Here is a 27146-nt window from a genome sequence, read left to right as displayed (position 1 = left end):
CACATAGAAATGAAAAGTAAGTCCTTCTGTTTGTTTCATTTGACTATTTAATTAACGATGCCATCAATACCATACGTTCCTTCCCAATAAAAGCCCTTAATTAATGCACGGTATTAGATAAATTTACATGGAAGCTAGGTATTCGCCTTCACCTTTTGACAAATGTTCTCCCAGCACACATTGGATTTCAAATGCTTGTTTCTGGTAGCAGAATTCTGTTCTAAACGGGGCTGATTCCACGCATCAGCACTAACAGTCAGCAGTCAGGAAAGGCAGCAGTTGCCAAGGGCCTCAAATTGGACAGCAAAAATCACCACAAAAGCAGAGGCTGTGTGAGAAGCTCAGGGGAAAAAGACCATGCAGCTGTCAGGCATCCCTCCAAAAGGGCTGGGCATAAAAAGAAGTGGAAGCACACAGAAGGGGAGGCTGAAGATTGACCAGGCTGCCACCTCCACAGAATTTAATTTTGCCATCCCCAGTCCTGCGGACTGAATAAGTTAACTCAGTTTGTTTAATGAGCTGGAAAGCTTCTAACAAGCCCTGCTTTTAAATGTCTGGTCAAGAATACAGGAGTATTTCCCAAGCATTAAATCTACTACTTGCAGAGAAGAGGAAATGTTCCCTTAGGGTAAAGAATGAAGGTGGTGAGGGACAGAAAAGGATACAGCCCTGTCAGGAACCTTAGCAAAGCACAGTGTTTTTCAGTGGAGCATACAGGCGTCTCAGAAATATTAATCACCTTTCCTGTCTCCAAGACACACTCTGCCCTATTTGGGAGCAATCCAGGTAGGAGGCCAGAAATTGAATTTCCACTTACAAGGGTGTTTATAAATTTTTATACACAACCATTTGATTTATTTTGCTGGAGAAATTAATCAGGATTCTGCTTTCAGACCTTGTGCTTCCTGCAAGATCACCATGAAGGACACAATCAAATCGATCTGAAGTTATAATTATGTACAAAATATCCCACAGGATTTTTATTTTTCTCAGAACTTGGCTTCCTACATTAAAAATTAAAATCTTTTCTACTCTGAAGTAAATTTATGGTGACTTTAAAACTCTCTGAGAACACTATGGGCAGTGTGGGTATATTCTAATCATACAGTGCTAATAAAAGCCTGATTTCAGCTATATTTCAATTATTCTGTGAGCCTTCAGAAATATCATTTCTGAAAGCACATAAAATTAAAATAAAATGTTCTCAAGTGCATTTCCTTTTTTTTTTTTTTTTTTTTTCCTGCAGTGAGTGATGTAATACAGACAGCATGTTTGACTCAGGAATTTCAGCAAATTACAATTCCCCAAACAGAATATTAGATTTTTGCCTAGCAGATTATGTTGCTCTCTGCACATTATCTGTCGTCTTATAAAATGAAAAATATTCTTGAAGAACACATTTTAAAATATATTTGAACTTCAAAGTTCCATTTTTTTTGTACTGCGGACTCTCAACTTGGCATAATAATAGGAAAAAAGCAGACTCCACTATGTCATTCAAAATGAATTATCCATGCAAAAGGAAAGCAAAAATACAGAACATATTTAGTATTCCAACAAAAGTTGAGTATCTTTGAATCTTTTCTCCAAGACTGCCTAGACAACAGATCATGAGGTTATTGCATAACACAAGCTACTGATTTTCAGGTGGATGTGAATCTACAAACATGTGCAAAATAGTCAGATTTGTTACTAAGTGATTAAATATTGTACAATTACATTTTTTCTAGGAACATATATGAAGTTGATGTGGACCTGTAACTTCCAGTTCAGGAGTGGTGATATATGCAAACTAACTACAGTAAAGCTGAAATACTCCCTCTCTGTTTATTTATTTGTTTATTTTCCTTCAAGAAACCATTCCACAATGCAAAACCTGTGTTATGAACCAATAAACTGGCAGTTGAATTTCAGGTGCATTTATTGCAACCATATTCTAGTAGTGACAACTTTAATAATATTGTAAGTCTTTGTATTTTTTGAAAGAATTTGTCTCCCAAATTTAAAACTCAGGCTTTCTCCTTCCTGTTACTTTTTGTTTACAAAATGTTATTTCTGGTCTTCACACACTTCTTCACACTTGATGACAAGCAAGGACAATCAAATCTAAAAGGCTTTACAGTCATTTGGTTCTTAAAAATATTCTAAATGCTCTGGGTTTTTTAGGATTTCAGGATTATGCAAAAAAGCTTAACTAAAAGTGTTATGGCTGATTAATAAGGCAGAACACCAGATCTTTACATCATTTCTTCGTACATATCAACTCTGTGGTTTTATCACTAACCCTAAATCCAGAGTTAATATTTCCCGTTGCAAATGTACAAACCACATTCAAAGCTGCCTACCCTTTCATTTCAACATTACTAAGTTTCTTTCCCTATTGTTTGAAATGCTATCATGGATAACAGAGCTGCTCTCAAGTCTCATAAATGGAGTATAGCATGTTTTTTATAAATCAATTTTCACGTTCCTTGACATTACTTTTATGAGTAATGAAAGTAATGAGTTCATGAGTAACATACCATACCAAGGAACTGGGACACAGCAGAGGTTACTGCAGGACAGCATCCAGTATTTATCAGCTAGTAAAACTGGGCCACTTGGTAAAATGTTCTCCTGATTACCAACATAGCACAGAGTCTGGGAGTAATGAAAACAGGGAACGAAGAGTACTGCGATTTCTGGAATAAGTTAGCTCTAAAGCATTTGATATAAGACAAAATGATACACCTTCTATTAGATATTAGGCATAAAGATGAATTGTTGACCATCTCTGATGAAAGAACAAAAAGACAAAAAGACTTTAATTTTTTTTATTAAATATCTGATGGTATTTAACTGGCAACAGCCCTCATACAACCTACTGAAATTATAAGAGTGCTTTCCTCCTGGCCAAACACAAGACTAACAACTGCAGCTGCAAACACAGGATAAAGATACCAACTGCTCATCTTTCTCAGTGCTCTAATATCCCTGAATTACAATAGCAGTATTAGCTACAGTTATAAAATTAATGAACTTTTGGACTTATAAAGAAATGCTTCTCTTTAATAACTAGAGAAGCAAGTACAAATGATGTCTGTGCTACCAATGCCATCCCATTCTAAGATGTCAGCTATAGGGATTTGACAGAGAAAAGGAAAAAATTCTGCTATACCAACTAGCTTTTTTTTTTTTTTGCTAAACTGTTATGACTCTGCTATCCATTTTTCTGTAATCCACAGACTGAAACCAGTCCTCAGCCCAATCATTCCCCACTTTTGTCAGAGGAAGCTTTCATCAACCAGTATATAGAAAGGAAATGCTACAGTACTGTATAAGCACCAGCAAGTCTTTGAAGGAAATGGATGGTATATTACTTAAAGGAAGAAAAGATTCTTTCTGATAAAACAGTTGAGAGACTTTAATGTTCTTTATCTCTTTCCATACCAGAAGCCAGGCCTGCAATGAAAGACTAGATGTGATAACATAGTCTACTAGTACCAAACCGTAGTGCGATCATAATACAGCCCTTGCTCATGACAGCATCCTTTTGAATCACACCAGACCCAAGTACATTGCTGTATTCAAAAGACTGGGTAGATTTACTCTTAGCCACAATAATATTTATAGCATTTTCATCTCTGCTTCCCATTGCACACTACTGAGGCTTTCTTTATAAACAGAGAAATAAAAATTGAGAACAAAGAGGTACGTTATTTTGAGAAAAGTTGTTTGAAAATGTTGGTTTGGGGTCTATGAAAAGGAAGAGTTGAAGTCTTAGTGACCCTAGCAACTGCACTCCTGAAATAAAAAAATAATAATAATAAAAAGAAAATGACCAAACAAGAGAGACAAAACATCCATCCAGAACATAAATTCTGCTATGCCCCTCTTGCACCAACCCTGCAAATTCTTGTGGTAGTGACAGTTCCTATCTTGTCTGAAGCAAAACCTGAACTGAAGGCTTCTACGTCCAAAAGCACAGATCATTGTTCTTTGAAATGAAAGATCAAGTTAACAAGGCAAGATCTACATATCCCTCTGTGGACTAGCAAAGAAATAAAAGCTGAGGAAATAACTGTACATATGTAGTGTAGCTTCATTATTTCAATACAGCTGTCCTGTGAGTAAAGTTAAGCAGACATGACAGTAGGGTAGCAGTTAAGACCTAGTAGAGAGCCGTTTAAGTCATAATTCACTGATATGTGTAAAATTTATATAGCCAAAAATTTTGGAGCCGGACCTCCTGACGGCGTATTTATAATTCCTTTCTTTCTGTCTACTGACTACATTAGGAGTCTTGACAGATGAGCTGCTTAATTTATACACCTAAATTATATGCCTATAAATCCATGGTGTAAATATCTCCATCGGTGCCTCTACATTTATACAACCCAACGTTACTTCAGATTACTTTAAAAAACACACTGAGTTTGCTTCCAATCCACTCTAAGAACAATAATCACTTGCTATAGCAAAAAGACAACTTGATTCTCTCTTCCATATCAAAGTGAGCCCAATTGACAAAGTTAACTTATGAATCTCATCAGATATTCTGACTCTACCCCATGATGTGCAGATATCTAGACACCTTGGTTTGCCTGTTTTAACTTAAGGACACAAAGAACTATCCATTTGCTAGTTACCTGAGGACTTCATCTGTTTGACAACTGCAATGTAGAGTCCAGTAGTCCTCACAGTTCACTATACCGCAACATTAGTTTACATAATAGTGCTTTCCACATAACCTCTAGCCGGCAATCCATTTTGTGTTTAAAAAAAAAGTCTAAGCTGTAGATACTTAGGACTATATTGACAGTTTTGGCCACATTTAATTGAAAAACACTGGAATTATTGGTAATACTACCAGAATAACAGAAGATTCACTTCCAAGGTTTTCAAGCTACTTCACAAAGTTCATTAAAGTTTCATCTGCCTTCCTCACTGTGGAAGTGGCAAAATGCTGTACACAATAACCTTCAGTATACCTCTGGCATTATTGATTTAAATTTAAGAGAATAGGCAATAAAGAGCAGATTGGAATGGCTTTTCTGTCATTCAAAAAACTAAGCTATTACAGAAAAAGAAAAGAAGTTAAGCAGAATATCTCACAGTTTTCCACCCATGACTGTTCCACATGTTTATGCTACATTATCATAACACATGAGAAATGACAACACTCTCCAAATTAAATGAATTACTACTGCATAATTACTCTTGAGAGTCCCATATAATTAGTATTTTCTTCCAGAAACATCACTTCTGAAGATCAAAACTACTGCAAGTATCACACACAAAAATCTAGCTAGGTATTTCATAAATTGCAAGTGTCCTGTATATTTCTTCTATCATAATCTCAGACAGAAGTCTGTTTGTATTTTTATCACACCATGATAATCATGGCCTACTTTTAGCCACGTTATCTTTTCCAGTAGATGTCATAATCTACATTAAAGAAGATCATATGAGGATGAAATAGCACAGTGAGAACAGCCCAGATTCTCAGAAGAAATAGCCAGCGTTATGGAGTCTTGAAGCAGAAATGAAGATAGATTTTTACTACCTAATTTCTCCTTAATCTATGGGTCAGAAGCAATTTAGCACTACAATCAAAGAATCTCAGCATGGCTTGGTAATCAGAACTCCTGAGGCCACTATAATTAATCAAGGTGCAACTCTGTTCATCATGTCCAATTCTTCCTCAAAATGTCACATGGAGATGACTCATTTGCTTCAGCAAGAGAGTTAGAAGGTATGGAAAGAGTTTTTGCTTTAAAATTCAGTCAGCGTTATGGCTGATCCACTGATGATTCCAGCAGATTTATCCTTAAAAATCAAGTTTTTTACAGAAAATAGAGCCTTAGCAAACTGATGTGAAATCAAAAATCTAAAGTATTTTGAATATCATATGGGAAAATACCATGTTATTTTCCACAGGTCTAGCAGCATCATTAGCTTTCAATGTTTTCCACCTTTTCTTCCTTTGGGGTTGATTTGTCAGACACTTTAGCAAACACGGGGTTTAATACAAGGAGTTTGGCCAATATTTCTTACTCTAGCAGAGAAAACGAAGGCTAAAATTTGCAGTTCTCAAGCATCATTTTTCACTTACATTGCTTCACAGTATTGTTTCTGATCCCTTCTTACATGTAGGAATTAACCTTCTGGATACTGCGGCATAAAAAAATTTCTTTAACTACCATTACCTCATGGGACACTAGCCAGTGATTAGGCAGGAAAAAGAAAGAAACACCTCCTCTCTTAACCCTTTTCAACAATATGATCTTGCAAAAGACCTTCATCCTACATAATATTCTGTGTGTTTTCCAGATCCAATCTAGGATTAAATTCCCACAGCAAAGAGTAGAACCTGATTCGTATCAATGACAGGCAGTATGGTGGAGAAAATAGATTTGTACACATGAGAAATGTATTTTCTGGCACATCTGTAGCCCTGAAAATGTAGAAAGCATTACAATTGTGGTTTTTTTTGTTGGTGGTGGTTGGTTGGTTTTGACGTTTTGGTTTTGTTTTGTTTTTAAAATAATTTTGGTTTTCTTTCACAAAAAATTCACACCTTAATGGAAGAACAACTGAGGCGCAGTTGATGGAATTGTTTCTTCAAAGGTGAATAGAGACAACGAAGGTGTTCTGAGAAAAACAAAGCTATATGAAAATGAATTCCCCACACATCTTGCACCTGTTTTCCTTTAACTTTAATAGTTTTAAATATCACAATATAAAAATATATAATTATCACACATCTGTTGTATATCAGAACAGTTACTATTACATCTGTTAACATTTATTTTTCCTCCCTCATACTGACCACTTATTACACCTTCTTTGAGATGAGAACTAGATTGTTATGATGGGCTTTTCTTTTTGCAGGTCTTTCTATCATATATATGTCAAAACTGGATAACCATAAGGCAAGCCCAAATATCATGAAAGAATAATTAGATTATGCTAAACAACTTACTTTGCAAAAATTCCTTGTCCTTATACCCGCTACAGACAGACTAAGTTGATCAAGTACATCATGGTTTGTAAAAGATGCACTGCCCATTTTTAGAAATGGATAGCCAAACACTGTAATGAGCATGCTTATTTAAAACTGTGTCCTACATTGAAATTATGGGGAAAATTCTAAAATCATTTGTATGATTCCCTCTCATGTGGAATAAATAATAATAATAAACTTTTAATTATAAGCTTAAAGCTTATCATATGATGGCAAAAAGATATAATTAACATTGACAAAAAGGAATCAGTTACAAGCTTTGTCCTACAGTAAACTATAAAATCTTATGATGAAATATATCATAATAATGCATGGTTGATAATATGGTTGCATATACTTTGCAATTACTTTTTTTCTAATTCTAAGTTCTACACATAATTCAAGAAATGTAAATATAGAATCCAGCCACATTGAGCACAAAGTCGATTTTTTAATGTAGCTAGAGGCAGGCAAACTGCCTTGCAAAAAATAAGCCTCCAAAATTCCTCATTCATTCACCCTCCATTGATTCACATTCAAATCTTACGTGTCACCAAATTTTACAAAATATTTTTCCCATTTTAATCACGCAACTGTAAACATACAGTCTGCTGTTGTTGCTGTTGCTGTTTTGTTTTTCTTAGGAGATGTTTTGTATTGTTTTACTTAACTGCATCAAATAGTCAAAATTAAATTCCCATGCTTTTTCTGTGAAAGCTTCCTACACAAATGCTGTTACCTGTGATTTCTTGACTGTTAGTTTACAATAGAGTTGCTCTATATATTTAACAAGAAGTTTAGTCAACACAATAGCATATAATTGGTTTTCTGAAACTGATTAAACTTTATTCTCACAACATCCCAGCAAGGTTAGAATACAGTATCCACATTTTCAAAGTGGAAAATTGACACCCAGAGAAAATTGAACCATAGAGAAATAAGGTTGAGCATTAGGTTGCTGAACTGCTCTGCCACTGTACTGCTAGACTAGTGAAGGTAAATGTTTTTCATGTTACATGTTACATTCCACTTGCTGCCCTCTTCAGCTTTGTTCCTTATATATTTGGGCCTATTTACATATTTCTGGGTATGTGCTTATTCTGGTACTCATGCCAGTGATCTTTCACTATGGTAGAACATTCTTCCCACTCTGCAGTTTGTAACTTTATGTAGTTAAAACAGATAGTGCTTAGCTCTAGTCATCTTTATTAAGCAAAGCCATACAAAAAACCCTTCTAAATATTACTCTTGCTCTTCTGTAGCCTTTCCTTCTTTACTTCTTTTTTGAGTCAGAACTGTGATGTTCTGAAAGGCTCAAAACTTACACTAATTCTAAAAGCAATAAATGCAAAGGAAAACCTGTTTCTCAAGGAATGCCAATGTGAACGTGTGGATCTAAATATTCAGAGTTGAAAAAGTACAAGTAAGCTTGAGTGTTTGGCTAGAAGTTTATTTTTGTGCACAACTGTACAATGTATTTCATATCTTTTTATGGTCGGGTCCAAAAGGGGCTTAGCTGATCCTTTCAGAGTTTCTATTAACATAGAAAGTACAGCCAGATACACATTTTGAAAGGCCAAATGCTTTTCATAACGCATAATTTTAAAAAGCATGCTACTCATACCTTTTCAGAAGGGCTTCCTGCATGCATCCAAAAGGGAGATGAGGTTGACTATCACAACTCTTGGAAGATGTTTAATCCTTATTGGTGACAGCACAGATTAGTTTTACTGTGTAAACTGGATAGAAGTGGGGCAGTGGATTAATTTACCTTCACATTACACACTACATTTTATAAAATCGTAAGGTTTACTTTATGGTTAATCAGTGTCAGAACACACTTTGCATAAATTAAAAAACTCTGGAGTGACACTAAGGTTTTCATCTCAATTGGGACATTATTCTGTTCATTCTTATCTTCAGGACTACCTTAAGTATTTAGAGCTATAGATCTCAGGCACTGGTAAATCATTTATACCTGGTCTCTTTCTAGATTGAGGGTAGACAACAAGTATGTATCATTGAGGATCATTGATAATCTAAACAGAACTCAAAGATAATGAGGAAGATAAGAAAATGTTGTGGAAATGTGTGATGTTTTAGTAAGAAGTGATCTAACAACAGACCAAAAAAATAGAAGAAATTTTCCCAACTTTCAGCCGGCACAAAATAGATGTCCCTAGCACCAGCTCAAGCTTCATCTCTTCTGTGAGCTGTTTTTTTTTTGTTTTGTTTTGTTTTTTTAATTATTATTGTCATCTGGTTGTATAACACTTTTTGTGAAATAAACTGATATAATTGTACATCACCTAGTTTTGTTTTCTGTAATTCATTGTTTCTGGTTAACATAATTTCTGTCTACACTAATAACAATTCCATATGTGACCTATTACCACTGATCATCTAAAGCCTTTCTTGCATAGAGCATAAGGAGTCTGATGAACCAGAAACACTAAAGGTATTCAAATTGTTTTCAAAATCAGACATAGCTTTTTTACAATGTGCAAAACAAACAAAAAAAAGGCATAAATGAAATTAAAAAAAATCATTTTTCTCCAGGAGATCTTTCCACTGACTTTAATAGAAATAGGATTTGACTCTAAAAGAAAGATAAGTTAATACATAAGGTACAGTCTTGTACTGAAATACTTAAAATTCTGCTAAAGACTGTAGAAAATAATGTGTGGCCTAAACAATTCGGTAGATGGTGTAAAAGTGACAAGTGGGCAGTGTCCAAGCAGGATGACAAGAACTGGGAGCCTCAAACAAATAATGACAACCAAGAGGATACATCAACCTTTTTTGAGGGCAAAAAGCAAAGCTTAGAGCTGACTCTATCACTAAATCATCACAGTTGGCACTGGCAGGAATGGATTTTACTTTTTAGTAGTCAATGGTTTATATTTCAGACATTTTAGCAACTACTATCTATAGGAAGCTATTGCAGATTCCATCAGTAGAAGCTGACACAGAGCCAGCCTCCAATATCATAGTGTTTGCCAGAAGTCAAGAGACATTTGACACTTACTAACAGCAATTTGCTCTTTGGAAACTGATACACTGAAACTTGTGCATGCATCTAAGATGGTTTATCTATTTTGGAAGTATAAGAGGCATTTATGGCTCTTCAAAACACTGCTTAAAAATTCTTTCAAGGGTATTTGCATTTCAGTCTAGATTACTATATTTATTTTAAGAATACAAGCTGGTGATCAACAACATTCCCTATACGTATTTAGTTCATTCAGATTCACAAAGACCCCTTATTTATACATGGCTGAAAAAGCAATTAAGTACCGGACCTTGTAACAGCAGCAGAAAGAATGGGATTCTTTCCTCAAAGAGGACTTCCCGTCATCAGGAAATTAAATGTTTCTTCTGGCAGACAGTAAAGTACACACAGAAATAAAAATTAATCTGTAGGCTTACACTTCCATGCTTTCTCAAAGTTAATTAAGAGACAAGGTTACCCAAGGTTCAATGAATGAGGCAATGCCAACACAGGAAATGATCTCAACTAATAATAAATGAAAAATACAAAATATTATTTGTTGAGCAAATTAATATAAGATTATTGTATTGTCTGTTGCTAAGTCCTCTGATCTTTTTGAAGGTGTAACTCTTTGAAGCCTTATATGGACACATGCAGAATTTACACTAGGGAGACAGTTCAACACTTCAGACGGTCTCAAAAATGAAAAAAAAAAAATGATGAGAGGTTAAATGAGGAACCCCAAACCAAGATATGTCTGTCTGCTTAAAAGCTTGACTTGCCCAGCTATTAAGAACACATTGATGGGGACAAAACATGGCCCCAGCTCATCAACTGGCAATTCAAGAACTACCCTATATAGGTGCAAAAATTTGTCAACTTTCCATGGAAGTGAAGATAAAAAAATCAATTAAAGACTATCAGTGAGTAGGTGAAGGAAAAAAAGATATTAATATAATTTCTGGGGTGACAGAAGTTTCTCCACTGACCTGTACTTAGTGACTGTGGCAAGGATTTCGTTTTGGATGTTCTAACTTTTTTTCTTGTAGTTTTAGTCCCAAGATGAAACACAGAAGGAATGACAGTACAGACCCAGTAGTACATGCTACTTAATTTAAGTGCAACTGGCTAAAGACTTTAGAAAAAAAAATCATTCTAACATCCATTCTAACAGTCTGCACTATTATGTTTTGATCTTCACATCAAATCCAAAACAGTATGTTTAACAACTCTGTGCAAGCCCTTCTTTGCTGAAGCTACACTGAAACTTGTAGAATTGAAGAACTGGCCTCTCAATAACAGCTCTGACTATTCATCTTAGAAGATTTTGATACGCAAGAATTTGTATTCTAGGAATGAATCTAAATAGCAAATCGGGGCTAATTATACGCTAGAGACTCAAAATACCTGGGATGTAGGGCTCTGTTTTTCTGAGAACAGTGTAACAGAAGGCCACACGGAAGATTCTTCAGTATAACATTTACAGTCCTGATTCAGCTAAAGTGTTTTCCAGATATCAAGAAACAAAAATACTCAAAGACATATAGACCACTGGTTGAGAAAAACAACTTTAAATACATAAGTGTTTAAATACTCGTGTTATTTCCACTTAATTCTAATAAACAATGGAATGAAGAGAGGAATCCACATGCTCTAGGAAGTCTACATTAAAATCAGTTTTTAATATCATGCACTCTCAAAAACCTAGGACAAAATAATCTAATAGATCATTAATGATATTTTAGGGTACTTTTTGTGACGTTCACATACTTTGAATATTCCCTAATTAAGTACCAGTCATGTTCAAAGACAGACAAATGTTCAAATCTACAGTTAAGGTCGACTAGTCAAGGAAATCTTTATAGGCCCTTCTGAAGAGTACAGTCCTGTGATCAGGACTGAACTATAAAGAAAATACTTTAAGATCTTTACTGGTATCAAGCCACGAAAGAATTCTCCAGCTTATTCTAAACTTTGTTTTCTCTTGTGTTTTTATGTAATGCTTACACTCTAAAAATACAGCATCGAAGCTGAAAAGCATAAAGCTAGCTAGTTTGGATTTGTTTTTTTGTTTGTTTGTTTTTTAGAACAATTTTTTTTGCTATATGCTAACAATGTTATTTTATGCATGATGTAGCAACATGAAATAGACTTGATTTACTGCAATAGATTTTGTTATTTCATTTTGACCTTTTAAAATGTTTAGGTAAGGTCAAAGTGAAATTAACAGGCAGTAATCACTGTCTCCAACACAGTAAGTCTAAGTAAATCCACACTGCTGTTCCATTCAGAATGGCACAGGTCATTGCATACAAGTTTAGGAATTCCAGGGGTTCATTGTACTGTTTGCTAGCTGCAAAAATCAGTTTGGAGCCCCTATCGTCAAATAGGAGGGATAAGGACAGATATCCTTCATGTTTATTTCATGTTTCTCTGACATGAAGCCAACAATAGCAAAGCAACTTAGCACTGCAGGACTAAATCCCCATTTGTCTCACCCTCATAGTCATAAAACAATTTATCCAGATAAAAGGACTGGATTTTATTTTATATGTTTGAAGAACTCTGAAGGGTTGATCAAGCAGTTTCTTAACATAAAGCAAGGAAACTTATGCTGTTGGTAAAATATGTTGGTTTTGTTCTTGTTCTGTGGTAAGAGATGCTTCTGCCTTGTTTTACACAAGAAGAAATACAATCCAGAAGACGTATAGCATTTATATCACACACACAGACAAAAAAAAGTATACTTATACTGTTATAACACTTCAGTTCTATAATCAAAACAAATACCAACAATTGTGTGAAAGGCTAAAACAAGCAGGGAAGAGTAGCATGAATTTCTAACTACTACTACACTGTCTACTTTTGTAAGCAATGTGACACCAGTCACAAGTTTATTACATTAAACCAACTAAAATCAAAAAGATCCATAAAGGTAAGTCAGAAGCCCTTCTGTCTCACATCCTTGGATAGTTGCTTTCTATGCCATGACCTTGTTGTCTTCAATCAGATGTTCAGAGAGGACTGCTGTCATTTAAGAGCTTAAGAGGTGGCACAAGGTTTCCTAAAGTTATCGGAATGCAAAAGGTCCCATTTTTCTCATTTAAGTGTCTACATTAAAGGAATTAGGAAAGTTTAGGTATTTGGGTAGTAGTCACATTTTACTTCTTGCCTTCATGTCGGTATTTTATGGCATAAACTGAATCACATGCAGTAATCCCATCACACCCATCTTGGTACATATTTTGAAATCTTCAAAACTGACTGTGCTTGTTTTCAGAAAAGGCTTTAAATTACCACTAAATACTTATTTCTCCTCCCTATTAAAAATATTATCTATATTTTAAATTGACCATCACCAAAGATTTACTATTAGTAAGAATCTCTGAGTAGTATCTAATATTGTCTTCCCATGTACATCATGCAGTAAGTGTTTCCACAGGGAATTTGGTGCATTCCAGATACATAGTTTGACAACAGGAAACAGTGGGAAAATCAAGGTATTCCTGCTCCCCACACGCTTCATGCTCCCTTTAAGCCAGTTTATTTAAACTGAAGAATTGTCATACCATATAACAGAGACTGCAGCAGCAAGGGCAGAATTGCAAGATGGAGAGAATACTCTAAACTGGTAGCATCAAATGCTTTAATATTAAAGACTCATACACCCAGGAGGTAGACCACTGAAGCTCTGGCTTCAGTAGCCATCCATGAGGCTTACAGCTTTCCCATATTCTCTCCATTCTCTTTCCTGTTCTCATTTATGCCAGAACAAACAGTAAAAATAAAATCCCAAACCAATAACAGAATTTAAAAAAAAAAAAAATCCTCTTTCTTGATTTGGTGCTTTCACTCTGAATTAGTACATTCAGTTTGGAAAGTTCTACAAATACAATTGCTCTGGCAGACCAGAAGCAAGGCGGAACTGTGATCATAAAGCATTTAAGACAGTCTTGCTATGAGATAGGCATTTCATGGAACTAAACAGAATGTGTGAGAGAACACAAGCCTTTCATTATGTCTTGATTATGCTGCACAGCTGCTAACATTTCCCTAAGAGGCTGCTACTTAACATCAACAAAGTAGAACAACACAGAATAAGCAAAAAACTAGTTTACATATTTCATTTGGCATGGGTCATCCTTCAGGTGACAATGTTTCAATTATTGGTGCGTCAGCAGAACAATAACAGGCTTGGAAGAGGTAAAACAGAAATCTTTAATTCCTGTGAACAAGGGATTTTGTCAAGGATTTTCAGCTTAGAGTAGACGAAGAAAAATCAAAAATCCAATTAAAAACAGTAATTAGAAAGTGATTAAAAAAAAGCAATTAAATATATCACTGTTCAACATTTCTTAAAAGTTTAAAGACTGCAAATTCTATGCCAATGCCCTAAAAGCATTCCCATCCTCGAGGCTTGTCTGCCTGGGCTCCAGGCCAAGCTCAGGACAGTGCAGCTGCAGGCTGTCCCCTTTCCTCAGCTGACCAGAGAGAGGCTCCAGGCAGTGCTGAGGCCCAGGGCCGAGCCCCCTTCCTTCCTGTGGGGGCTGCTTTCAAGCTGAGCCTCTACCGTTTGGCCCCTGCCTGAGCTATGCCTCCTGCTGTGATGCTGGTGCCTGGCCATGGGACCTGCTGATGCAGACTGCCACCCACCCCCCCCCATGTGTGACTCCTGACCTCTCCTGGTGGCCGTGCCCGGCCCTGGTTCCCCCCACCAGGCCTGCCACGCATGCCCCACTTGAGTACTGCCAGCCATTTCACCGCACTCAGCTCCAGGCTCACCTTCACTTGTGGAGCTGCCAGCCCTCGCTGCTCTATGACAGTCTAACCTCATTTGCTCCCTGAAGCCTTCATGAGAGAGTTAAGTGATAGGACATAATTTATAGTGGCCTAACTACAACTGAGGTAAGTCCTAGCCAGCCAGCTTGAGGGGAAAAAAAAGAAAAAAGAAAAAAAAAAAAAAGAGCCAAGAGGAAGCATAGGTTAAAACATTTTTTGGTCAATCTGACATTTGTTGCAGACAAAATATTCCTTATGATAATCAGAGTCCCTGGTCACATGAAAAAATATGGAAAAGAAGCTGTTATCATTGACATGACCACTAACCCAACAGGAAGACTCTTAATGCATCTAGAATGTGACATAACTCACTGAAAAAGCACAAACTTTTGACTCAGTTTTGATGGAACGAGAGGATATAAACCAAAACAGCAAAGCTTAAAGGGAATGAATTCTTTATGACAGCTAGAAACTGTTTCAATACATATCGAAGTCATTTGATAATTGTGAAGATTAAAATCTCTGGGATGAGTATGATACTAATCTGGTCAGCCCATAGTGGAAATCAAAGCAGAGCTGCTGCTTAGACAGTTCTATGCATAAATTGTTCAAACCTATTCAAGTCATGGAGCTCATCCTCAAGCTATTGTCAAGTGACAGGCCTGCAGTCAGCGTGTCATTTCACTTGTTTAAAGCCATTAAAATGGATCCACTTAAGTTACACTGCTATATGCATTTCCAATAGTTAGAAGTGAGAAATTAAGTTGCTGTAGGATTGTATTCTGCAGAATCTCTGTCCTGCCATCAAGTTGTTTCCAGCATACTGCATTTCTTACCAGCTGTTCGCCAACATGGACATAACACATTTCACACAGTTCTCCAGAACTACAGTATTATCTTTTCTATCAATATAAGTTTCCTGTGCTTGAAAGAGTTAACTTCTTTAATTAAGAGTTACTTTGAAAACAGACTAAAATCAAATGAACACAACAACCTAGTACTTGGCCTGATACAAATCTTCCAAAACCAGCAATTCTTGTTGGAGTCAGGAAATAGGAAAGAAACTCATATTTACAATATGTAAGAAATTAACCTTCCACTGAGTATCATTTCATGCGTACCCATACTCTGACAATGGTCTATTCTCCTTTTATCATGAAGGAATTACATATTATCTAGGGCCAAATTATCTGCTGGATCTAATAATTGCTGGGGTAACTGGAGACAAGGGATTAGAAGAGAACTGCTGTAAACTACTGGTATTTGGCTAGTTTGCGGAAAAGCCATGTTTCTGGTAAACTACACCAGCAGCCAACAGTGCTGGATCCATATGCCAACAGGAATCATAGGAAAACAATGCAACTACAGCCACAGCTGCAACTCGTTCTTCCATTAAAAACAATTGGGAGTCTGGAAAGCTGATCCCAAGCTTTTGCAGCATCTGTACATGTTCCCACACTAGTGGGGTTCTCATGCAGATAACCATCCACACCAAGTTACAAGCAGGAGAAACCAGACAAAAGTAAAAAGTAAGAAAATGCAAATTCTCTGAGGTCGCTCAGTTCTACAGTATGACAGAGTAGGTGGTAAATAACCAAGTACAGCTACAAATAATGGGAAAAAGAAAAAGATAGGAATGTTAAAGGGAGTAAGAAAGAAAGAGAAGAGTTTCTGGAGCAAAGAAGTGGAAAAAGCTAAGTGTACACAAATACACTTTAATAAAAGAGAATTCAGATGACTTCAGCTCCAAACATTTCTAAGCAGTAATAGTACCAATGGTTGCAGCTGCATATATGAAAAAGAACTTCAGAACTAATCTGAGGCACTCAGACAGAGTTAACAAATTTCAGCAGTATAACTGGAACCGGGATGAGGTTTTGTACCTGGTGATCAGTTCGGTCCTCAAAACTTTCATCAATAAACACTCATGCTTTAAAGAACTAGCTTTCCAGTTTAGGGGAGACCCATGACCAACTTGATTAACCACCATTCCTGATTTAAATTGACTAACACAAGTGGATATTAAAATATCTACAGCTTGATAAGTAAGATATGCAATTTTGCATAAAGCTTTTAAGTGATTCATAGAGCATATGTGATTGTTGCCAATAAAGTATGCTTTTCAGATAGATCCACTGCTTGCAGTCTCTTAAATCCACAGAACAATGCATTTAAAGCTATGCAGGAGGACATCAGTTCAACAGACAGTTTCTTAAATGTAAAACAAACAATAGATTTAATTTCTACAATAACAAACAGGATTTACCATTGGTTCAGCAAAGGAAAAAACAACAACCAAAAGTTCTTACTAAAGCTGAGCTGTGAAACACTTAGAAAGACAAAAAATAAATATAATAAATAGTTAACTTTCATCCAATGGTTTGGCAGTACAAGGGGAAGGATCTGCAGATAAGGGCCAGGTTAAGTTCACAAGCTGTAATTAACATCTACTGTTTGCCACTGATAGAGAAAGAGTACTGTCCTAGACGGACCATTGGCCTAACACAGGTACATTCCATATATCCTTAAATCAACAGCTTGTTTGCATTCACACATTAAAACTCAGAGACTACACAAATGACCATCTGCACAGCTTCTCACAATGAAATCCCCATCATGAGACCCCACTATGAAAATGGGTAACCATAAAGTAATGCTTTATTGTTATAGAGCTACAGAGGTACTGCAGCACTGTGCTTTTGACTTTTTTAGACTGTGCTATGCAAATCATTGGTGTTCCACAAAATACCCACCAAAGCCATACTGTAATGTCCCCATGCAAGCAAAAAATTAAGAAATAGACCTAGTAAGAACTCACTGAAGACCCCCAATCTTTATTTTGAAAAATATGTAAAATTATTGTAACAACTTTTCAAATTATATTATTTTAGAGTACTTCTATTTATAAGTGCACACATATGACATTGAATTGCAGAAAAAAATCTTATTTTGTTGAAAGGAATACTTAAACAGAAGCTCTGCCATCCCTCCCCAAGCATCTGGCTCAATTTTTTATCTCCTTACCAGTGATATCAGCATGAGCCCTTTTCCTTCTCTTCTGTCTAACCCACTCATTCCCCACCTCCTCATTAGGTAACTTACTGTGAGGGGATAATTTCCAATGAGATGGAAGGCACCTGAGTGGGAGGAAGAGTTCTGGGGCTGATGGCAGAACAGAAAATTCTGGTCTCGCTCTGCAGAGTCAGGGGTTCAAGTGAGGCTATCTGAAACAACGTGTGGTGCCTTGGGGAAACCATAAACTTCATAGGTTAGTTAGGACTTAAGTGTGTCATGGTTCTGTACCTTTTCTTTGTCGAGGGAGGGGAGGAACAAGGAGAGTCTCAGACAGAGGACCGAAGAAACTCCACTGTATTTTAAGTCACATTCTATGTCAAGGAGGCATACATAATTTTTATCTTCCTTGTGAAAAATATGAAATCAAAAATTCTAATTGCCCATTTCATTGCTTACTATGTTGTCTTCTGTATTTCTTTTCCCTAATGAATTGCACATAAAATACTCTTGAATTTGTCTATTTTTAAACTTATATAGTAATTAAATGTTTTAAAGTTGTAAGTTTAAAAACAGAGAAATTCAAGTAAGAGTAAGAAGACTTGGAGAAAGATTGGATTTAGTACTTCTAAACTATCAGTATGATCTATTCCTTCTAGAAACTAGTATATAAACCAGCTTACAGGCTATTTTGAAGTGAAACTGGTAATGTTTAAATACTTCCAGAGAAACAGATGGGTGAAAGGTTGAGTGAGGAAATATTTAATCAGAAGAGATTTGGCAAATTAATCTGTAAATGAATCCTTTGAAAAACAAACAGAAAGTGGTTTTCTCAAACCAGTTTTGTAACAACCTAAATTCACGTGACAGCAGTACCTTAAAAGCCTTCACCATAATGTTAACTTTCAAATATTTATAGTTCCCACTCTTTATATCACAAGAAAAATATGCAGAGTCTTATACTCTGGAGAGCAGGTATCACAGTGTCAGAAAACTCTATAGTCACTTTGTTATAACGCAGTAGCCTTGAAAAAGCAAAACATCCAGTGCGTGAATCCTTTTAACCTATTTTAGAAGAATTATACAACTAATAAGCAATGATTTCTTATACTCTAAGCCTGACATAATTTTAAATATATTGATTTAAGCTTTTAGTCCCAACTTTAAAGAAAAACTTCAGTGTTGAAGATGACAACCATGAAAATGTGTTTATGTACACTTCAAAAATAGAAAAATACTGTAACTACATTTGCCAGTATAGTTGCTATATCTTCCCCCCAAAAGCGCACACCTTATCTCTGATACAAATGTAAATGCTCGTTAGTGGTGATGGCGAACAAGGCCATCTATACATGGCCACATTTCTTGTGTGTGAAGGATAATAGAGATGCTGTTGCAAACTTGCTGCAAGTTATCTTCGTGCTCTTCAGGAAAGAAGAGTTATGTGGATCCTCAGTTTACAAAACAGAAATGTAGAGGAGTCAATGATATCATGAACAGTTACATTAAGCTTTTATTCCTGTCTAGGACCAACATCATTAGCTTTTTATTTATTAAATTATGATTGCACTTTAAAGTTGAAGCATCTTCAGTGAAATATTTTTATAAATCCAGATTTGTCATATTTACAACCACCAGATATAGCCTCTGAAATAATAAGGTACAGAGAGAAACAAGCATAAAAATAAACACTGTTTAATCTTTCTGAACAATTCCAGTTCATTTGCAGCATATATGTTCAGAAATTATCCATTCCTAGCTCTTTTAGAGTATTCCTATTAGGTGAAACTATGAAACTTTAAAGTGCTGGTGTATTTAGTTTAAAATTCAAGAGCCTGAGCAGCTATTAATAACAGTTCTCCAAACTATGGCCAGCTATGGACTAATCATATATATGTTAACCTCAGTTTGACTTACTATACTGACAGCAATGTGGAGATACGTGATTTATGAGGTAAAGAAAGTTGAGTCTATTAGAAAAAAAAAATAATATTTAGTCAAGCACACCACACTGTGGGCTAAAATACAAAAGACTCCTTCCCACTAGATTTTCATCTCTCCCTGGATCAAACATTTCTTGCCCCAGCTGTCCACCCACACAGATCATACAGAATTGAGTTAGCCTAAATCTTAATGCAAATTTAAGAGAGAAAATGGGCTGTTTTATGTTTGCTTCTGCATAAGTCCAAATTTCACCCAGAATGTAAATCAGATCTTTTGTATGACTCAGTTTGTTTCAGGCCATTACCTAATAATTTCTGCCGCTGTCAGAAAGACTATGGAGCAAACAGATTTTGTCAGGGGGATAACCTAAACGATTTCTTCAGGCCCCTTCCAGTCCTGTTTTTCTACACTCCTACAATTTTGGAAAGAGACTAAAATTTTCATACTGTAGCTGGAATCTGAACCAGAGCATTGCTTCACTACTCTGAATAGCACAAGTGGAGCCTGAATGCCAGAGCATCAAAGTTGACCATTAAACTCCATGACATAGAGCAGAGGAAATGTTCCATCCAACTCCCCTGTGTCCAAGCTGGAATTCTTGAAAATCCTGGCATTGTTTCCTTTTTCAGACAAGCCTGTTAATACTAGGAAACCACAAAAGCCCAAAGAACCACACAGCAATATGATTTGTAGTATATTTTCCACACTGTACAGTGAGTAAAGAAAACAGGACATAATAAAAGAGATGTTCTAGTGTGTAAGTGTTTAGGCACAGACAGAGGAGAGTGGAACTGAACTTTTGGCTTGGATTCCTGGGGTAACACAGGGCAAGTCACTCAAGTTAGGTCTAAAATACTAATTTTATTATTTTGGAGTACTTCTGTGCTCTTAGTCAACATGCTTTCTTCCTGCATGTTCTAAATCAATATTAAAACAAAGTTCATGCCATCTATGTCTTGACCTTTCACGGAGCCACATCCACTAGGCGCATCACTGCTCTTTCTTTCAGGACAGCACCATCCAGAGACATTCAAAACCCAGAGGCAGAAAGCAATCTTAATTTGAGGAACAGTTCTAATCAGTTCTATTGCAGAGCTACCACAACACAACTGTATCATTTCCAGGACCAAAGCTAGTTATTCTATATGACTTTACACTGTATATTTCCACAAGAAAATTAAGCAGTGCTATCTGGGAATCTCAGGATTGTTACACACTCTAACATAAATAGATCCTTTGTAGTCTAGATCTTCATCAAACATGGGAATAATACTCACTGCATCGCAAAAATAAAACTGCAATCAACATTCACTAAGATATTGTAGCACTTAGATACTAAATTATTATGAGTGAAGACAGTCTAGAATGAGATAATTGGGATAGAGTCATTCAAAATATACAGAGTTGTTTTGAATATGGTAATGGTAGCCTTTCTAATGTTTCTACAAAACAAAACTAGACCTCAGTAACCAAAGGAAATCCATAGTGTTAGAGATGAGAGATGGGTTCTCCACAAAAGTATTAAAAATGATTTCACCAATGGAAGATAAATGATCAGTTATAGGAGACTAACATCATAATATCAAAGCAAACATCACTCACCATAGCCTTTGGTTCCTTTAGTACACTGAACAATGTTCACAGTTAGAGCTGTTTGGTCTACCTCTTCTGCCTCTCAGGCTCTGGAAAAAGAAAAAAAAATGTAGAAATGTTACTGAAGCTGAGCAAATCCAGAAAATAACAGATCTAGAAAATGCAACATTGTGATCTGACTAGGCTTCATCTAGCTGTTGCCAAAGGCTTATGAACTTTAAAAATATAACAGCAAAAGAGAGAAAATGCTGATGAAAGAGGTATAGGCCTTCATTATAACCCATATACATCTGACATAAGATAAAACAGCCATCTGTTTTCCAGGACTTCATAGTGCACTGTCAAAACCATAGGGTTGTAAACAAATTGATACAGCTCTGCCAGGATTGATCACACGGTTTAGATACCATGAAAAATATCACAACCTACTCGCACTTCAACATGCCTTTTTCCGTAGTGTAGACAGCTACAATAAGTAAACCAGCCCATCCCAATTGACATACTTCAGAAATTCTAAATCACAATTATACTTTTGTGTTATTGTTAAGTGCATAAAGAATCTTTTTATAGAACTGTTGCAAGACACAAAAAACTTCTTCCCCGAAGGGAAACTGTATAGTCAGAACATCTCGTTGCTTTTAGAAAGAAGATAATTACGAATAATATGATGGGAACTTTCAGAACATACTGCATCAATCAAGTTCTGCATGAGTAATTATAATAATGTTTTATAACATCATTAATTTTGTCTGCACAGCATGTCTCAGATTTCTGAAATACAAGATTTCTTCCCCAAAGGACATCAGCCCTCAGCATAAGTTCTTGGTAAATTACTATGACTCTACTGAGAACAACCGAGTAGTAACGAAACATTTGTTTTCTGGACTAGGACTTGAGGTCACAGAAGGTATTGTCTGCATAGCTGGTTATTTTCCTACTGTGGCAACTGTTGTTTTGAAAGATTTTACAAATGTGCACAAGCTATTAGGTGTAGGGAGGCTTATGTCAGTAAGCATTACAATTCTGTTTCATTCCAGTATAAGTCCAGCTTACTTTTTTCTCTTTATTGTTACTCAAATGTGAATCTGTCCATTTCTTAAGGCTATATCTTCAGATTTCAAGTTATATTTTCATTCATAATGTATGTATCATAAAGAAAGGAATTAATAATTCCTCTCCAGAAGTCAACAGCCTGAGAATAGCTAAACTGTTATAAAAAAAATAAGATTCATTATATGTAAGGCTAAATTTCAAAAGGCAGATGTAAGAAAAATAAGGCACAGAGCTAATATGTTAGAGGTCCCAAAAAACTAATAGTAGATTCAGAAATGGTTACAGAGATTCAGATAAGCATTGATCACTCCAGAATTTCATATTAATACTCTGAAGAAAAAGATAAAGGAAAGGCCAGAGGTGGCACAGATAAGATATATAGAAGAAAAATAACAGATACACAACAAAAAAATGGGAAAGAGAGAGCAAGAAAGGGGTTAAGGAACTAATTACTTGAACTAATGACAAGCCAACCATAAGGAGATACCAGAAATGTGAGACTGTTGTCAGTAACAATTTGATCCTAAGACAGGCTTTAAGCAAGATGATCCTGTAATGAAGCATTCAGTTTTCTGAAACAAAGCTGCTTCTGCTTACATTATGTGGATCTGTCTTACCACACAAGTAATGTGGTCAGGATTACTAGCAGACATTCAGGATACTTGTGAAATTAAATTCCTTTTTAATGAGAAGTCATAGTAAGTCTTCTGTAAATTATAACTTTTTTTCAGTAAAATCAGTTCTGGATTAACAATTCCACTGGAATTAACAAACAACACTTTACTAAGCAAGAAACTTTTTCTCATTATTCTTAAGGAGCTGATCCGGATTTTAATGCAAAACAAAATACTTAGCCAGAACTGTTGGCAATGCATTCAGTTCAGATATGATATAAATATATAAAAAGATATAAAATAGGACAAGGAGAAATCCAGAGATTGGTGAGGCCCTGGCACAGGCTGCCCAGAGAAGCTGTGGATGCCCCATCCCTGGAGGTGCTGGATGGGGCTTTGGACAACCTGGTCTGGTGGGAGGTGTCCCTGCCCATGGTAGGTAGGTTGGAGCTGGGTGATCTTTAAGGTCTCTTCCAACCCAAACCATTCTATGATTCTATGATTTGTACCAAATACACTGACAAACTTTCAGTTCTAATATTTTTAAGTATCAGTTTCCAGTCACAATTTCCTACGATATAAGAAATAATATTTTTACAGGATTCATTTCTATTTTTGGTATTTATTACTTAAATTTTGACTGAATAAGTACCACAATAAATTTTTAACATTTTTTTTAAAAACCTGTCAGTTCCATTGATGATCAAAATTTTAGCCTGTAGGCATCCGTTGTACTAGTTTGAGTGCAATTGCTTATGAAACACCTTTTGAATGAGAAATATTTGCCTATTTTGTATAACTACTACTAGAACCATCATTTATCTTTGAAGATACAGTTTCTGAGATTTGCATGTAAGACACAAGAAAAACATTTAATCTTACTAAAAATGAGTGGAATTTTCTGAGTGCCTCATTTTTGTAAATTTAATTGATGGGTTGTTTGTATTCCTCTCTGAAGCAGATCATAAATCTCAGCAAGGACATACAAAATACTAAAGGAAAATACCCACAGCTTTGGGGTGTTTTAAATTTGTAAAATATGACTCACCCATGGAAGTGCTATCCTGCCTCTCATACTAAGCAGTCAGGCATCTAAAAATTGCAAGCAGCCCTGGTGTTTTTTAGAAAGAGTTTTCCTGTGTTCCCTTTCAGTCCACTGGATCTGGAAGAAGCAGGCATCACAAGTTCTTCTGCTGGTCTGACAGATTTTCCATAAATCCACTTCAGAAGTCCCCTAAAGCTAGATGGTCGCTCCAAGACAACGAAGAAGAAACCATGGAGTCAGGCCCTGGATGGGTGCTGTGGATGACACGTGACCTTCTCAAAATGCAGAAACCTGCAAAGAGCAAAGGCACCCCCAAAACTATTTGAAGGAAACAGATGTGAAGGATGATCTCAGAGACTTGATCACTTTGCACATAGTGGATGTGGACACCATATCTGGTTAGCCAATGATTAGGCTTCACACTGTGATAGATAGATGCTCTCTTGATCTCAGAACCATGGAAAAGCCTAGAGTGGTATGGACATACAGAAATCATCTGGTCCAATCTCCTGTTGAAAAGTGAGACTTCAGATTAGGTTATCCAGGGTTCTGGGAAGCTAAGTCTTCATTACTTCCTGTGAGAAACAGTTCACGACTTCTCTGGGCAACCTATTGAAATGTCTTGCTGATGAGGACGGAAAAGAGAACCTCTGTCTTGTCTATAAATACATTCCAGTATTGCAAGACTGTGATTACATTTCCTCTGAGCATTCTTTTCTCTAAGTTGAACAAACTGAAGACCTTCAACCTTTCTTCACATTTCAAGTTCTCTGTCCTTGTAACCATCTTGGTAGTTCCCTGCTAGATCTTTCACAGTTTTTCAATCACTCTCTTGAAGTGTGGACACTAAATCTGGACACAATGCTCCATGTGTGGCCTAACAAGTGGTGCTGGTTATACTTTTGCTGATGCAGCCCTAGGCCATGGACAGGTACTCCAGCAACTTCATGTGAAGACATGACACAACATAGGCAGAACATAGACAATGTCTGTCATCCCAAATATCACAAGTGTTTCTACCACTGAACTTCCCCTCTTGGCCCAGGCTGGCTGACCACAGGCAAGAGGGTTGGTTGCAGCAGGAAGGATTCCCAGACAGATATTCTGCCTGGTTCTTTTTAACAATTGAAAGGTCCAGGGGAACAGGCATCTGTTCATTTAAGCTGTCCTCCCAGCAGAGTGACACAATCTTCAGATCTAATGATCCTAAGCCAAATTACTGCATTCTGCCTAAAATAATAGAAAGAGAAACATTTATCAAATTGTAAATCATCCCATGGGTAAACAAAAGACAGCAACACACCTTTTTATGATATTCAGTCTTTACTAGGTTACTATAAACAAATAAAGAATGTCAGGCTGACTGTTAAAAATGCATGTAACTGTGTTTACATGTATAAAATTGCCAGAAAAAATACCTTGACATTCCCAGTCTGGCTTATTCCTTGCTTGGTCTGTGAAAAGAACTTCTCTTTTTGGTCTTTGTGGCTATTCAGGTTGTTTTTAACAAGGCAATTACATTATTTCCAGCCTGAAGTGTGCAAGAGAAAAGGAAGTCAACTTTGAAAACAGAAAATGCTTGTGCTGAGAACATTAAACAAATAATTTCTTATTTACAGTAAATAACGTTCTCCTTGTCTGTGTTTACAGTTCCTTCATCTCGACTGGTAAGTTGCTCTATACGATTTTTAACTTTCAGTTTTGTAGGCAATCCACAAAGAAAGATTATATCAATAAATCTATCCACTGTATATTGAAAGATTTACCTGGGGTTTGAATAACACAAATTCTTAACTTCAGAGGGGAAGGCTTTCATCCTTCAAGAACTACAGTTTTGAATGACTTGTAACAATAAGCAATAAAACCGTGCTAATTTCACCCATTTGCACAGTGAGTTGTGGGAGACCACAATATCTCGCTCCCAAACAAGTATTAGTGCTCCCATGGTAGTCTTAACTAATTGTTACTCCCACTGCATTAGTTCATTACTAGTTCACGTCATCCACTAGATTAGCTAGTGATGTACAAAATGGAATGGGAGCAGCAGGAAAAGTATAGACCTAGAGCAGAATTCAATGGAGAATCAAAATCGGAAGATAACCACAACTGGAATTTCTAGTAATCTCTTAGACTAGCAGATATCTCTTCTCAGCCTAGTAACATGGAGAAAAGAAGCCACTTCACATGAATCAGCACAGTTATATGTACAATTTTATCCTTGGAACATGCAATCCTTTCAATTTCAGTACATCCTGAAGCAGATGGAAGGTCTCCTGATGAGATTTTTCCTTCCTCTTCATAGGAGTCCCTCACATCAAACTAGAGTTGCTTCTTTCCTGTCACTCATTGTTCCATTCCTGCAGGGTTAGAAGATCATTTTGCCTACCAGGGCTTCTCTTTAATTAAATATATCCTTTTAAGACATAGCTCTGCAGCATCTTCACAAGGGCTAGACTGGGTGAGGTTTGATCAGACATGATTGTTTTTAACGAATCATTTCCCTTTCAGAAGAGCACTACAGCATGTAAAATGCATTTTCAAGCAACTGCAGAATGTGTGATTATTAAAACTTCATTGACTTATGAAAGTGGCAGTTTTGTTTTGCTGACGTTCATACAAAAAATTAAGTCATTTATTGTAATTTGACAGGAGGAACCCAAGGCTGCCACTTAAAGTTTTGGATGTAAAACAAAACAAAACAAAAACTAACAAAAAAAAACATAAAATCTGGAACTGTAAATCTAATAAAAACACTATAGATAAGAGATGTCCTTTTAAGTATTCGCTCAATCTTTACCTTTAATAACTGTGCCAAAATCTGCATTCCATTATTTCATAACTGTCTTTTTCCTATAAGTAATGAAAAGATTTCCTTTTAAATTATTTAACATTAAATGAATGTCACTTCTCTTTGTTCGCTGGTTTACGGTTTTCTGAATTTTAGTGACTAGTTTAAAAAACAGCCTTCTCAATTGCAGGAATAGGTCAAGCAGAACATTAGCATCTAATGCAAGAGACTGACTTTTGATGACTTTACTGGAGCTTCTCTGAGTAGTTGGTCAAATTAATATTACCAACTTATTCATGTATTTAAAAGTTTATCTTTTTTTTTTTGCTGGAGCTTTATCA

At 36.1% G+C, this 27146-nt stretch overlaps 1 long non-coding RNA gene across 1 annotated transcript in view; it reads right to left on the bottom strand.

Moving 5' to 3' along the window:
- LOC310902066 overlaps positions 1-26006 on the bottom strand; it is a 128964-nt gene extending 102958 nt beyond the window's left edge. The window contains exons 1-3 of the long non-coding RNA XR_014586458.1: positions 25436-26006; positions 24021-25247; positions 21315-21394 (exon numbers count right to left, since the gene is read on the bottom strand). This is a non-coding gene — a long non-coding RNA (uncharacterized lncRNA). The remainder of the gene's footprint in view (positions 1-21314; positions 21395-24020; positions 25248-25435) is intronic.
- Between the last annotated feature and the right edge of the window lie 1140 nt (positions 26007-27146).

The sequence above is a fragment of the Anser anser genome (assembly GCF_964211835.1).
Source record: "Anser anser genome assembly, chromosome: 6".
NCBI classification, from domain to species: Eukaryota; Metazoa; Chordata; class Aves; order Anseriformes; family Anatidae; genus Anser; species Anser anser.
This window is presented reverse-complemented; position numbering and strand designations above follow the sequence as displayed.